General features: G+C 40.9%; 1 long non-coding RNA gene across 1 annotated transcript; it reads right to left on the bottom strand.

The window, feature by feature from the left end:
- Nucleotides 1-27: 27 nt before the first annotated feature.
- On the bottom strand, nucleotides 28-3735 carry LOC142400689 (uncharacterized). Its single transcript, XR_012772958.1, has 4 exons — nucleotides 3208-3735; nucleotides 2267-2329; nucleotides 1993-2121; nucleotides 28-1856 (listed from the first exon to the last, which is right to left on the bottom strand). It is a non-coding gene; the product is annotated as an uncharacterized LOC142400689 (long non-coding RNA).
- Nucleotides 3736-14952: the final 11217 nt, after the last annotated feature.

Here is a 14952-nt window from a genome sequence, read left to right as displayed (position 1 = left end):
CTCTCCTGGCCGCGGCCACGACCAGCCATGACTTTCCGAGGCCGCGGCCATTACTGAGGGAGCAGCCATTAATGACGCTGAGACAGACGTTGCGAACAGGAGTCAGGAGATTACCTTTCACAGGTAGGATTCAACATTATTATTGGTTGTATTTTGTCAATAGAATATTATTGTACTGTATTTGTGTCTGCCGAAATCGTAGCCAGCAAACGTTAAACTAGGATATGTTTATAGCCGGTGTTATGCCGAGAAGTGCACCCCCTGCTGGTCGTACTTTAAAGCGAGTCTGTGATGGAATGATATAACTACATCATAATTTGTTTACCTGATTGAATTAACGGATGCAAATCTCAACAACAGGGCAGGGTGAAATACTTATCCCTGTGTGTATGTGTATTTTTATATATTTTAATATAATGCTTCTTCATTTTAGCCAGAAAAGGGCAGGACTACATGTTCTTCCAGAAAAGCTGAAGAGAGCCTGTCTGTGGCCACTCAGGATGACCCAGAAGCTTCAACCTCAAACTCACTAACTCAGCCTAATGATGTGAGTATTTCTTTTTTAAACATCATAAAAATTACCGTTCTAAATATGTTAAATAGCTACTTCTCAATATTTATACTGGTGGATGTTGTGGACAATGCTCTGGACTACATTGCAGGGTTTGTAGTCTGCCAGATTCTGCAAAAGCTGTCCTGTGGTGTGTGCCATGCAAGCTTGGTCAGAGATGCTGTACCTTCATCATTTCATGATAGCTACCACTTTCTAGTCCTGAAAAACAACAGTGTACTAGTGATTCCATCATGTGGCACAGTGAAGGTGCTGAGAGCTGCAGAGTGGGTGATTCGCCAAGCTTCAGCAAAGCTGTAAAGACGACGACAGTCACGTACATCATCCGGGAGGAGAACGGAGGATGTTCTTCAGCTTGGGGAACACATTGAGGAGACAAAGTTTGGCATCAACAACCATTATTCCAACTTGTTGTCATTGTTTGTGTCTGTGTTTCTGAAAATAAGGCTCCACCACGTTGGCAAACTGACCTCTCTTGACCTGCATAAAAGGTAGCACGAGACAGAAGCTCTGCAAAACACTCTTCTTTCAGGGCTTTTAGCTTATTTTGTTTTGCTTTAGGTTGATACCATTCAAAATATTAAAACTTGTGTATATACAACTACCTTCTTGTACAGTGTTTTTTATATTTTATTATAGTATTTCTATTTTTCTAGACTGTTAACTCAGAGAGATCCCTGAACAAGTAATGCATGTGTCTTGACTGCGGTTCATGCACAATTGGCAATTTAAAAAACATTGCACCTTGAACCTTGATGCTATGGTCATAACAAAGTTATGCTGTGAAGCCAAAAAAGCAAAAATCAAAGATATTTTCTTACATTGTTTTGGACTTTATTACAGACTTGATAAAGATGTTACATGAAAATCATAACAGCTGTATAGTGTCTTTATTCCTCTTCAATGATACAAAGCTTGTAGTACATGATTGGAAAATTCGTTTGGTCAACAGCTTGAATGATCTTCAAGCAGTGTGTATATATACATACTCATTCATTCATAGGGCACCATAGGCAATCGTCAAATAAATACACATACAACACAAACACCCTCTACCTTACACTAGAAATATATATAACAAAGCTCATTATTCTCATTATTCCACCCGTTCCAAAGTACAAAATTACGACAAGGCTCGAGCTGCCAAAACAGCGGCAGCTGACAATGAGCATCAGTGTCTTATAAATACAGCTTACTGACAGTCTATCACACACTGTCATTCTGCTGTTAATGTACGGTACCTGTAGGTGGTGTTCTGGCCCTAGACCTCCTGGCTTATCTGGGTCTGAAAAATAATTAATTAATTCAAATACATAAAGGTTTTGACACCTTTACTGTAGGTAAAACAGTAGCAGTTGCCATGGCAACTCAATGGCAGCTGTGTGAACACCTGGAGATGTAATCGGCAAGTGCCAAAATACCTCGAAAACATGCAGGGTAGTGGTACTTGAGGACCGGGATTGAGAAACACTAGCACTGTCATCCTGAGTGGTCACAGACAGGCTCTCTTCATCTTTTCTGGAAGAACATGTAGTCCTGCCCTTTTCTGGCTAAAATGAAGAAGCATAATATTAAAATATATAAAAATACACACACACACACACACACACACACAGGGATAAGCATTTCACCCTGCCCTGTTATTGATAATATTTCAATTTATGAATGCTAATAGCCTTATGATGATACACCTACTCTTTGTAGGTGAACCTGTAAGCCGAAGATGGAGGGAATAACACCAACTCTCAGTCGGACAATCTGAGGGGTGGGTATGAGACATGAGGTAAATACTTTTGTTAGGATGAAAGAATTACATGTGAATAATACAGGCATAATAAACGTCATTAATAAACCTGAAATATGATGGTCAATGTTATAACAGTAATATTTGCATTATTTCAAAAGTAGCATTCTTGTGTTAGTTGTAATCTAAGCCTGTGTTATGGAATATATGATTTATGAAGTCTCCGTTGGCCTAATAGCCGTGTGAACAGAGGTGTTATGCTGAGAAGTGCATTCCCATTCACGGGAGCGCGCGTAAACCGTTTCAGGTGTGGATTATTACATTTATCCAAAAAAATAATATTGAGCTGAAAATGGTGTTTCATTCGTGCATCTTTTTTTCACATCTCTTCATGTAAATTAATAATACGTGTACAATTATGATAATCCGACAATTGTACAGTTTAGCGTATTCCTATTCCTAACTATTGTTATATCATTGGACATATATTCAAAAGTAAGGGCCGTGACTAATACTTTTGTAGTCAACACGAAAGACGGTTGGATACATTTTCTATTAACAATCTCAACTCATTATAGCCCAGATGAAATGATATAAAAATTAACCTGAAACTATGAAATTTGGTTATTTTAATTTTATATACAAATTTGGACTTGTTGAGATTCGCATCCGTTAATTCAATCAGGTAAACAAATTATGATGTAGTTATATCATATCATTCCATCACAGACTCGCTTTAAAGTACGACCAGCAGGGGGTGCACTTCTCGGCATAACACCGGCTATAAACATATCCTAGTTTAACGTTTGCTGGCTACGATTTCGGCAGACACAAATACAGTACAATAATATTCTATTGACAAAATACAACCAATAATAATGTTGAATCCTACCTGTGAAAGGTAATTCCCTGACTCCTGTTCGCAACGTCTGTCTCAGCGTCTGGCTGCTCCCTCAGTAATGGCCGCGGCCTCGGAAAGTCATGGCTGGTCGTGGCCGCGGCCAGGAGAGTCATGGCCGGTCGTGGCCGCGGCCTCGGAAAGTCATGGCCGGTCGTGGCCGCAGCCGCGGCCACAAAATGCGCTCGGCCTTGCTGCCTAATAGAGCACCCCGGAAACTGACCCGCAAAGTTTTGCACAACACGTGCAAAAAATGCGGGCACTTCAGAATTGCTGCAACAGGACACAGCCAATATAGAGGGCAAATTTACTGTCCCTCTAGTGAAACTCTAACTAAAGAGCAGTGGCTGGAAGAAATTAAAAAGAAGCCATAAGTGTGTACTCATTTATACTTTTTTAGCATTTACAAACTTTTTTTCATTGTATAGTTACTGCTGTTTCAGACCTCTCAATCTTTTAATTTATTTCACAGAGGGTTATTTATTTTATTTAGTGATGATACTACATGATTTTTGTTATTGTAATTGTGTACAAAGTCCAACTGTTTAAAATTTGTAAATTTTTAAAGTAAATGCTAAGATTGTTCACTGTTTTTAGTTTTTTTAGGTTAAAAAATTGTTTAATTCACTCTTTTTGTTGTTGACAAATAAATATTTGGTTCTTTAAAAACAGATAAGGTCTATGATCTTTTACTGTGAATAAATATGAGCTGCTATTGATTCTGAAATATTAGTAATAATTTTATGCATAAACTAGGAACAATTTATCACTCACTTCAATCATAAAGTGCTTTAGGAAATAAACATACTTTATATACATTATACATACTTTAAAACAATACTATAGTTTGAGCCGTTTCATTAAAACATAATATGCGACTGGTGGGATCGAACTCGCGACTCTGGGATCAGCCGCTTTCTTCTTCGTCTTTCTTTCTTTCCCCCTCCCTTCTTCCCCCTTCTCTCCTTTCTCCCCCCCTTAACAGACTATTGTTCCCCAGCTTATCTTGAAGCCAAAATGTTCATGACTAACTACTGAATTCTTCACAAAGTTGCAGTTTCTTTGCCAAATACATAAGAAAATGATAACGCGATTGACAGTATAGGATGAGGCTATGGACGTGAGTTTCAGTAAGATGTAAATCGCACGGACCATAACGGACCATAACATTAGCCCGATAGCAGTAACAACTTAGTAACTGAGGCAAAGTTATGTGTTACCGAAATGTGGCTGTCTACATCGACATGAATTAAATGCACAAGTCGTTTTCACAGTAGGTGTTATGCATCCGAGTTACTGTTGTTATGACAGTAGCTGCTAATTTTCTAACTAGCTACATAACTTCAAACTTAATTCATTTCTTAAGCGGTGTCAGGAGTTTTTGAGAGCATGGTATATATTAATGCTATTATGACTTTATTTTTTGAAGTAATTGTTAACAAAAGTCAGAGAAAAAATGACATTTACCTCACACAACACGGAGAAATCTGTCGCTTTCCAGTCCTTCCTTCTGACCTTAATCTCCCATCATTTCCTCCGTTTTTTGTCACGGGGGAAACGGTGTAGTTGTTTCCCCTGACCCGGTCTTACACTACAGCAAGGTTTTTATTATTTTTTTTTCAACCTTTGAACACTTATATAGTATTACTGCTTAATAATAATAATTTGTATTTTATTTAGTGAGGATGATCATTATTAAAAAATCATAGAAAAAAAGGAAGCGAATATAAGAGAAAAAGCAAGCACAAAAAAACACTGAATATTGTTGTTCTCACTTGTAGTGATATTCTGTCACCTTATGGCTGCAACAAGTAAATGCGATCTAAAGGTATCAGGCAACAACTTGTAGGCTACTGTGGGGGGGCTGGAGCCTATCCCGGCTGTCCATAGGCAGGGAACAGATCGCCAGTCCATCACAGGGCTACACGAGACAAACGGACACGGAGACGCGCTCACATTCACTGAAATGAATTAAGTTTGAAGTTAGTCAAGCCTTATGCTAACCTGTAGCTAGTTAGAAAATTAGCAGCTACTGTCATAACAACAGTAACTCGGATGCAATATAACACCTACTGTGAAAACGACTTGTGCATTTAATGTATGTCGATGTAGACAGCCACATTTCGGTAACACATAACTTTGCCTCAGTTGCTAAGTTATTACTGCTATCGCGCTAATGTTATGGTCTGTTGCGTACTTCACTGTGGCTGCACGGCTGCATGGTGTGCTGATCATGGCATGTGAACGGAGCGGAGCTGCAAAATATAGTTGGAGCATGGAGCCAGTTTTGATGAAATGCGCTCCAGTTCCGCTCCGATACTGCTCACACCACGAGTCTCGGGCATGCAGAAATCCACCCAGAATTGAGCTGTGCTCATCACAGGACTATGGTGGGAAAGCGCCCACAATGGCCTTAACCATGGCCTGAACAGGCTAACGTTATGGTTCCTTAGCTAGCTAAGTTTAGCTCGCCAAAGCTAAGCCGTAGCAGTAATTAAAAGATATTAAGAAAGATACTTGGATGATAAAGTATGTTTTCTTGTTATTTGTTAATAAATAAGAACAAGAAAAAGGCTAAAAAAAGACGTGAGCATTTTCCAGTGAATAAAATGAAAATTGTGATCAGAGCTGCTGCTGGTTGACTGTTAGCTCTTCCGGCAGCAGCTAACACCTGTCAAGCACCGCCTGTCCCTCACAAGATAGACATCTGAGTTTGCACTGACTTATGGTGGACCTACATGGATGTATTTATTCTATTTGTGTGTATTGTGATTTGTGAACGTAGTGAAAGTGGCGGGGATGCCACGCCAGATCAACAGAGATGTCTATCAGTGTGATGCTCCAGACAGCTAGCTCTGATCACCTGTATAATCAACGGCTACGAGCGCTATTTATAGTCCTCTCACCCTCTCTCGTTCACAGTGACGGTACCGCGGTCAACACCGCTCTATCGATACACAGCAGGGAAAAGGGAGGTGAGTAAGGTGCACAGGTGTTATCACAACGTCATTACAAGTGCATTAAAAACATCTGTAGCCCATTTTGGGGGTAGATTTTCTCTCCCATGAGTCCTTGTTGCATTCCAGCTATGCTGATTGGTTCTGGGCTGGTCACGTGTTTCGTGGACGCCATGTTGGCTCCCAATATTCCTAGTTCATAAAGCGATAATCACAGTGAGCTATATAAGAACACTTCAACTACATTATTAAATTATTATTAGTTGTTATGCCAATATAATGCCAAGCTGCAGTGCACATGGCTGTAGTGTAAGACCGGGTCAGGGGAAACAACTACACCGTTTCCCCCGTGACAAAAAACGGAGGAAATGATGGGAGATTAAGGTCAGAAGGAAGGACTGGAAAGCGACAGATTTCTCCGTGTTGTGTGAGGTAAATGTCATTTTTTTCTCTGACTTTTATTAACAATTACTTCAAAAATAAAGTCATAATAGCGTTAATATATACCATGCTCTCAAAAACTCCTGACACCGCTTAAGAAATGAATTAAGTTTGAAGTTAGTCTAGCCTTATGCTAACCTGTAGCTAGTTAGAAAATTAGCAGCTACTGTCATAACAACAGTAACTCGGATCCAATATAACACCTACTGTGAAAACGTGTGCATTTAATTCATGTCGATGTAGACAGCCACATTTCGGTAACACATAACTTTGCCTCAGTTACTAAGTTATTACTGCTATCGCGCTAATGTTATGGTCCTTTATTCCCGCGATTGACATCTGACTAAAACCTCATCCTGTACTTGTGAAAACACGTAACTTTGCCTCGGGTACTACCAAGTTATTATTGCTATCGGGCTAATATTATGGTCCTTTTCCCCTGCGATTTACATCTTACTGAAACTCACGTCCATAGCCTCATCCTATACTGTCAATCGCGTTATCATTTTCTTATGTATTTGGCAAAGAAACTGTAACTTTGTGAAGAATTCAGTAGTTAGTCATGAACATTTTGGATGTATTGAACTTGTGTGTATTTGGCCAATTTAGAAATGAGAGTTTTATTCATCCATGTGTTTGTGAAATAAGAGATGTCTGGTTAAGAATACATGATAACTTATTGATAGCTTTTGTAAATACATTTGCATTTTTCTTTTATCTGCAATTCATTTACTTCCATTAAAAAGTCACTGTCATTTTCCTTTTAGGACCACTTTGATGAAAAACAGTATGAGAGTGGCAGAGCAGATGGCCTGAGGAGACTCGAACCGAATGCCGTCCCAACCAAGTTCATCTTCACACCACCAGAGTGCCCCGACAGGACAGGAGTGCAAAATGCAGCTACAAAGTTAATGTGCCATGTACATAAATATCAATTTATTGGATGTTATAAATTCTTGCTTTATTTTATATGCAGGTATTTATTTCCACTAAAAGTGACAATGCTTTTGGCTAATCAAAATAATAATTGACAGCATTATTATTCATTTTGGTAATGTTTACTAAAGTTTACAATTGCAAACGTGAAGTCTGACCATGACTGATATTATACCATTAAATCTTTCTCACTCTCTGTGCAGTCTGAAAACAATACTGAATTGATAGCGGCCGATTCAACCCATGTCTAGTTAGCTTGCATACACGTTTCCGCATTTAACGAGTGTGTGTGTTCTTTTCTTCTGATTCTTTTTCAGATATTCAAGTTGACCATGACCAGTTCGATCTGATGGACAATGCATGCACTGATAAGGCTGTAAGCGGGGAGACAGCGGGCAGGGAGAATGTCAGCGAGGACACTACAAACTGGGACAAACAACAACTGAACATCTTGAAGATCCAGGTATCCTCACTCCAGCGGGCTCTTGTTAAAGAAATGTCGATGTAGAAAGCCACATTTCGGTAACACATAACTTTGCCTCAGTTACTAAGTTATTACTGCTATCGCTCTAATGTTAGGGTCTGTTGGAGCTATACTATTTTTCTTTTTGAGTAGGCTAATGGTAAATGTAATGGTTAATTTGTTTATTGTTTTCATTATCATTTTGCTCACAATAATTATTGATATTTTGCTAATATTATTGTCTAGTTATTTGTTTAGTTAATTGCTTTGCTTTCTAGGTTTAGTCTTTTTCTTTGATTTATTTACTGATATGATTTGAACACCTGGGGGCAGTAGTGGGCGTAGGCACACCTGTATATAGGTAGGAAGAAGGTGGTAATCTGTGTAGGCACCTGGGTGATGGGCATATGGTTTTTTATCAGTGCGAGAGAGACCATGTTGTTTGCTCAACTCGAATCTTCTGCCTGGAAATTGGACTATGTCTTGCCTGCGTACATTACCTGCCCATGGTGCCTGAAGTGTTTGTTTGATTTGTTTGACAAACGGCCACTACAACAAGTAAAAAACCCGCCAAAGTAATTGGATTAAGGAAAAAAGTCTTCCCAAGAAAAGTCTGCGCTATGGATTAAAGAAAACGCTTTCCTTGTATCTGGATCTTTCGGACATTATTGGAATAGCCTATCCGATGGAAAAACTGGAAGGATTCGCTCAGTCGCCATTCATGGATTGTTTGGTGGCGTGAGGGAGGAAGGCCTTGCCCAGAACAAAGAACTCATGGTATGTGCACTTCTGAACAGTTAAAAAGCCGTATAGGAAAACGGTGAAAATCATCTCATTGAAAAGTTCCTTGGACTTTTAAAACCGACTGCCTTGACTGCTGCGCGCTCTGTTTGATTCACGCGCCAGGCCATGCTCATTCATAAAAAAAATAAGCACGATAAAAAAAGGTCTGCATTTGCAACCTGTGTGGATGAAGAGGATTGCTTGTTTTTAAAAAGGGCATTGTTTAAGATAACATCCCACTTTCTGCTTGTATTCACTGGCGCATTCTGAACTTTATTCAAAACACAAGTTTGTAACAAAATGACTGATACGGAAGCGAAATCCGAAGTGGAAAGGCCTGCATCAAAACGGTCAATTAAATGAACACCTAAAGGAATGTGCTTTTACATAAAGACTTGCCAGGAAAACCGCTCTGCAAAAATGAAACAAGCTAAAAAGTGTATGGATAAAATCCGCGGCCTAATGGAATCAGATGGAAATTCCGATGCTGTGAACGCGCAGCTTGCCTTGTTCATTCAGTGCTACGAGGAGGCGCTCAGCATACTACATGATAGTGTTGTGACGTTCGCGAACGAGCCGGTTCTTTTGAACGGCTCTTTGATATGAACGAAGGGAGCCGAGTCGCGGCGACGCGGGAGCCGTTCTATTTCTCGTTCTTTTTTTTTTTTTGTCATGCGTGTTTCACGCAGCTCCCAGGGGACATCTAGTTGCGGATTCCCCCCACACAGGACAACTACGACTAGGGGGGGTAGGGCGCAGGCAGCTTACACGTGCCCTTCACATGAGCAGTGAGTGTCTGAGTGAGCACTGACACTTCTGTATGGGGGGGAGGCCTTCGTGGCGCGAAAATAAGCGCCTAAGCGGCGCCACGCCGACACGTGCACACATAGAACGTGAGGGGAAAGTAATATAGGAATCTAGTCAGACAGTCAGTCACTCATTGCTCGCAGAAAGGGACAGAAAGGGAAGCAGCCAAATTTGTTTCGAAATGAGCCAGAGAAAGAAGAGCAATATTTGGACCCACTTTTCAGCTGAGGGGGATACCAAAGCTAAATGTAACTTATGCAAAAAAAAACACATCATTCAGGTCAGGATCGACAAATAATTTACATAGGTATTTACGGACGCAGCACCCATCCGTGCAACTGAGCGACGTAAGGACACAAGTGGACAGTGATGATGAATCCTCTGCGTCAACTTCAGCTGCCTCGGAGACAAGTGCCACATCTGCGCCTGGCCAGGCATCATCACCACCACCTCCTCCATCTCCATCGTCACAAGCTCCAGCTCCAAAGAGAAAGCAGACATCCTTGTCGCAATATCTACCCCCTGTTTTGACCCCTGTAGCGTTACCGGGTATTTATATACCTATTAAATATAAGGATTTATGAGATGTTCTTACAGTCTCAAATAAACCTTACCTCGAATTCAGGGCACCACCTACCTAGGTTTTAACTTAATTTAAGTCACAGTCAGGTAGGAAAACTGTTCGAAATCTTACGATCCTGGTGTTAAATTAATAATCAATTAATATTCAGTCTCATATCTCGCTACTTTCGTGAAGTTCTCGTTTGGTTGGACAGACATTACGTAAAGAAAGCATACGACACAATCTGTGATTATAACATATATATAGATATATGAGCTGTTTATTACAATGATATGATCTTAGACATGAACCGTTAAACAAAGAGGAGATGCATTGAATATGGGTGATTATATAAAACACTTAGTGAATACAAAATAAAATATGGGAATGGGGAGATATTGGATTTATTCAAATAGTTTAGGTTGGCTGACTATTTGACGCTAAATACTGACATTTTGGATTAATGTATCATTCTGTGAAAGCCTCGAGACATCCATCAAACCCACTTTAAGGTGAAAACGGGTCGGTCTTACTGTGCTGAAGTTCTGTTCAGTCGGTTCGGACCACGGCAGCGTCCACGCGGGGTCCGAGGGGATTTCTCTTCCGCTCTCTGGGCCTTCCTGGCTGTGGTGGCTGACTTTAGCGGACTTCTCAGTTGCTTCTTTGATGAAGTGAACTTAAGTTCACAGAAGATTAATAAAAGGTTGCTTGGAATTGGCTTTCTTGGTAGAAAAAGGTGATGATAGCGTGAAACAGCGGAGGTTAGGACGTGCGACGTAGAAGGACGTGGATGGCGAGGGACGAACAAAAACACGTAGAACGTGCATCTTCAGAGTATTTCAATCTGTTTCTTTGTTCGGGTCTTTCTTTCTCGTCACCGGGGTCTCACTGGGTTCTGGAGGGTCTCCTCCGGTCGTCCGCTGCATCGTTATCCACACGTCCTTCCGTTCTCTCCTGAGATTATGGGAAAACTCCCAAACTCTGGTGAGCTCTTCTCTTCTGCTTAAACCATCTCCAACTCTCTCTGAGCAGCTGTTCTCTGCTCGAATCTCCTTCTGAAACTCTGGGTTGGAACCCTTCTGGAACAAGAGGCAAGAAGCAAGAGAGCAGACGCCTGAAGCGAGCCAGCAAACGAGAGAACTAGAGAGCCAGAGAGAGTGTGTTTTCCGCGGGTTCCGGGTTTTGACTCTCGGAGGCGGGGCTTACACTACTTTTTCAGCCAATGACATGCTTGAACTGTGTGCATGTCTGTGTAAGGTGATCTGTGCTATATGGGGATTTCTGGATTTAGACAAAGAAAACTCTTATTTCTCCATTACTCCCATCTCATAGAACATTTGTCTCAGTGATTCTGAAAACACCACATCTTGTTAAGATATGCAGATTAAAGATATAACATAGACTTGTAATATAAAGACACACATGATAAAGACAATTATGACTTTCAAAGTTCAGATGAATATCTATGAAATCGTGACATATGAATAGTGAGCCATACAATGTTAATTTTCTGTGTTAACAATGGGGACACTAAACAAATACCAGATAGATACCGAAGGGACATCGTTAAAAGTTAAATTGTTGCATATATATTGTCCATTTTACTGAGTCCTCTGGGATTTAAATGTTCAACTAATCAACACTGCAGACCACTAGGGGGCAATGTGGTTCCATCAGGCAGGTTGGGCATTTTCCAACAAGTTTGTTTCTTTGTCAATATTTAAGCCAGAATCGTACAAATTGTCTCTATATGCGTCTTGTGATCAAGCTGGAAACCTGAAAGAAATTGTACACGGTTATCAAACACATTTAATATAGTTTTAAGATTCGACTAAAAGTGAGTCTTATGAAGTCTTCTCAGTTCGTATGTAGCCATCTGGTCGGTTTGCTGGTGAAAAGGGGTGTTAAAGTGTCAACTTTCGAGTTATGGTCTAGATAAGATAGTAAGTGTCCCACTTTTCCAAGAGTGAGTTCTTTGTTCGTTAGAGTCTATCCCAATTGTTATTGCAAGCGTCTGTTGCGAGTTCGACTCCCCAAAAGCTCTTAAGAGAGTAGAAGGTTGTCGTAAATTAGGCAGTTTCTGTCTCTTTTTCCTTTGTGGAAAGAAAATGAAGATCTGGTTTATATCCACATACGTAAACATCCCCCACAGGAATGTTGGTTTTGTCAAAGTTTGAAAAACTCTTAATCCACACGGCACTGTGACTGCTACATTCCCCCATTCGAATCGGATCTGAACTCGTGGCTGATCCGAATCGCAGGTGAAGAAGTCCAGTGTGTCCGAGTCTGGTGGTTGCTAGGACTCTCAAGAGGGTTATGGTGGGTGTCTCGAGACAGCCTAATACAATTCCGACACAACAATGGCTATAAACGTATAATGGCTATAAACGTAATTTTGTTAAGCTTACTTAACCTACGTAGTAAATGTCTAATAGCTAAAGATAATGTTCATAAGTAAAGGTTTCTAAGCCTATATAATTTCAAATGGAAAATCCTAGTAAAAAGCATGCAGATTTCTTTTGGAAAAAGATCAATGTTAGGGGAGAATTTTACTCATTGTTAGAGTCATGATCTAGGATGTGGTATTTCTTAATAGTTAGGAAATGAGCACGTTTACTACCTGAGTGTGAGCATATTCGCAGGACTTATACGAACAGTAATGTGTAACATATTTGTCGCGGCGGCGGTCCTGGACAGGGCTTCACTGTACAGCAGTAACGAGTGATATTCTAACTAAAGGATCCATGGTGAAAGCTGTTGTCAGTATTTCACTGCTAATTTTGCTTTTAATTCAGTTATAGACCAGTTTCCCCCATTTGTAGATGTCACATGGGTGAAAAAAGGTAAGTTGAGTGTGTCACCAGATGATGATAGACTTGAAGATTGAAGTTTTGAACACTGAGGTGTCCTGGATTCAATCTTGAGGCATCATGATACTACGGAGTAGTTTTATCGTGATTAGGTAAGTGATATTTTGAGGGTAAGCTTCTTTGCTTCCTTTAAGAGTTAGCTATGGTTAAAGGTTTGGTATTCGGGGTTACTAGAATGTTTGTTGGAGTGTATGGTCCTACCTCCAGGAACAGGCTAGCATTTCTAAGTCTCTGTTAGCACGGTTGGGTTCTGAACTTTTTCTTTTCTTTTAGTAGCAGACTTTTCAGGCTATCAATATCATCTTGACTGATGGCACTTATTTCACTAGACCATTGCTGAGATTTGATGTGGTCCTTGTCGATGACTCTGCTCATCTCAGTTGTTTTCTGATCTGGTGATGGTTGTGACCATGCAGTGTGTGATGGTTTATAGCGAGACTGAAGTCTATAATTGCAGTTGCGGTTTCGAGCGGATTGCTGGTCATGTCGATTTTGAAAAGACATGTCTTTTTGCGGGTTTGAATGAACACTGTGGTTTTCACTGTGGCAGTGAGTTGGGTCATGGCTGGGCCATGAGGATTTGGAATAGTTGTGTTTGGAGCCTTTCTTAGGCCGTTGAGAATGTGGCCAGTGGGGGACCTCTGCTGGAGGTCTGCCACTTTGTCCCACTTCTAACTCTGGGGACCAAGAACCAGGGTTCTGGGTCTGTGTGGTGATGGGTTCTGGCTGTTTAGCTTGTCTATGTTTTTGGAAACCTAGACTGGCCCATTCACGTAGCTGCTGAATGGTAGCAGTGTGAGGGTTAGCTATAACTCCTAAGTGATAGCTGGTAGTCGGATGGAGGTTTTGAAGGAAAAGAGTTTTGAAACTCATGTCTTCCTCCATTCCTACCTTGTTGCTGAAACCAAAATAAGCTTTGAGGAGGCGGTAATAATACTGCTGAGGCAGCTCATTCCGTCCTTGTTTAACCATCATGGCAGCGGTTAAGCCAGATGGGGTCAGCTCGTCTGAAAACTCGCGTTCGAGTGTTTGGCAGAGGAGTGTATAGTCGTTCCGGATGTAATCGGGTTGACGTTCAATGAATCTACTGACTTCGCGGCTAGATGTAACCTTAATCAAGTAGAATTTGTTGTTAACTGATGCGTTTGGAAACCTTCGCAGGAAGAAATCAATGTCGTCCAAATATGCTCGGGTGTCATGTGGCGTCCCAAGAGTCGGTTCGAATCTGGGCACATGGCGAGCAATTTTGTCAAGCTCTTCGTCAGAGGGAGCTTGTGGAACGTGGGGTCCTAGAGTAGGAAATGATTGATCCGGTTTACCTGGATCATAAACGATCTTTTCAGATCTGAAAGAATTTGTTGTCGTTGAAGACGGGGGTGAAACAATTGAGCTCTTGTAGGCTGTTTTCACTTCAGGAAAAGGGTTCCCTGTGTCTTCCTGGGGGAAGCCATGTGTTTCCTGTTCATGTCCCGTCTCCAAAGACTGACGTAGGTCTATCTCAACACCTTCTGGTTTATCTGATAGGTGTTCCTGCTGTGGATGAGCGGCGTTTTGCTCATCCTTAGCTTTGCTTAGCTGTTCTGTCAACAGCTGCATTTGTTCCTTTTCAACATTAAGATGCTTGTCATCAGTTGGCACTTTGACTGTTAAATCCTGCACTTTCTGCAGAACCACGTGTAGAGATTGCTGGGACTGTTTTTGTGCTTGGTCCACCTTCTTCAGTTGGACTTGGGTTGAAATCAACTCTTGTTGGCAGTTTTGAAGTAGCTGTTCAAGCTTTTTGTTGTTTTCATTGAGTTGAATAATTTGTTGGTTTGAGTTCTCAACCTGTGTTGTTAACTCTGTTACTTGGGCATTAGCTTGGCTGGATGCCCTCTCAGTGGCTTCAAGTTGGTGTTGGAGGAATTTGTTTTCCTCCTG

The sequence above is a fragment of the Odontesthes bonariensis genome, chromosome 15, assembly GCF_027942865.1.
Source record: "Odontesthes bonariensis isolate fOdoBon6 chromosome 15, fOdoBon6.hap1, whole genome shotgun sequence".
In the NCBI taxonomy this organism is placed as follows: Eukaryota; Metazoa; Chordata; class Actinopteri; order Atheriniformes; family Atherinopsidae; genus Odontesthes; species Odontesthes bonariensis.
This window is presented reverse-complemented; position numbering and strand designations above follow the sequence as displayed.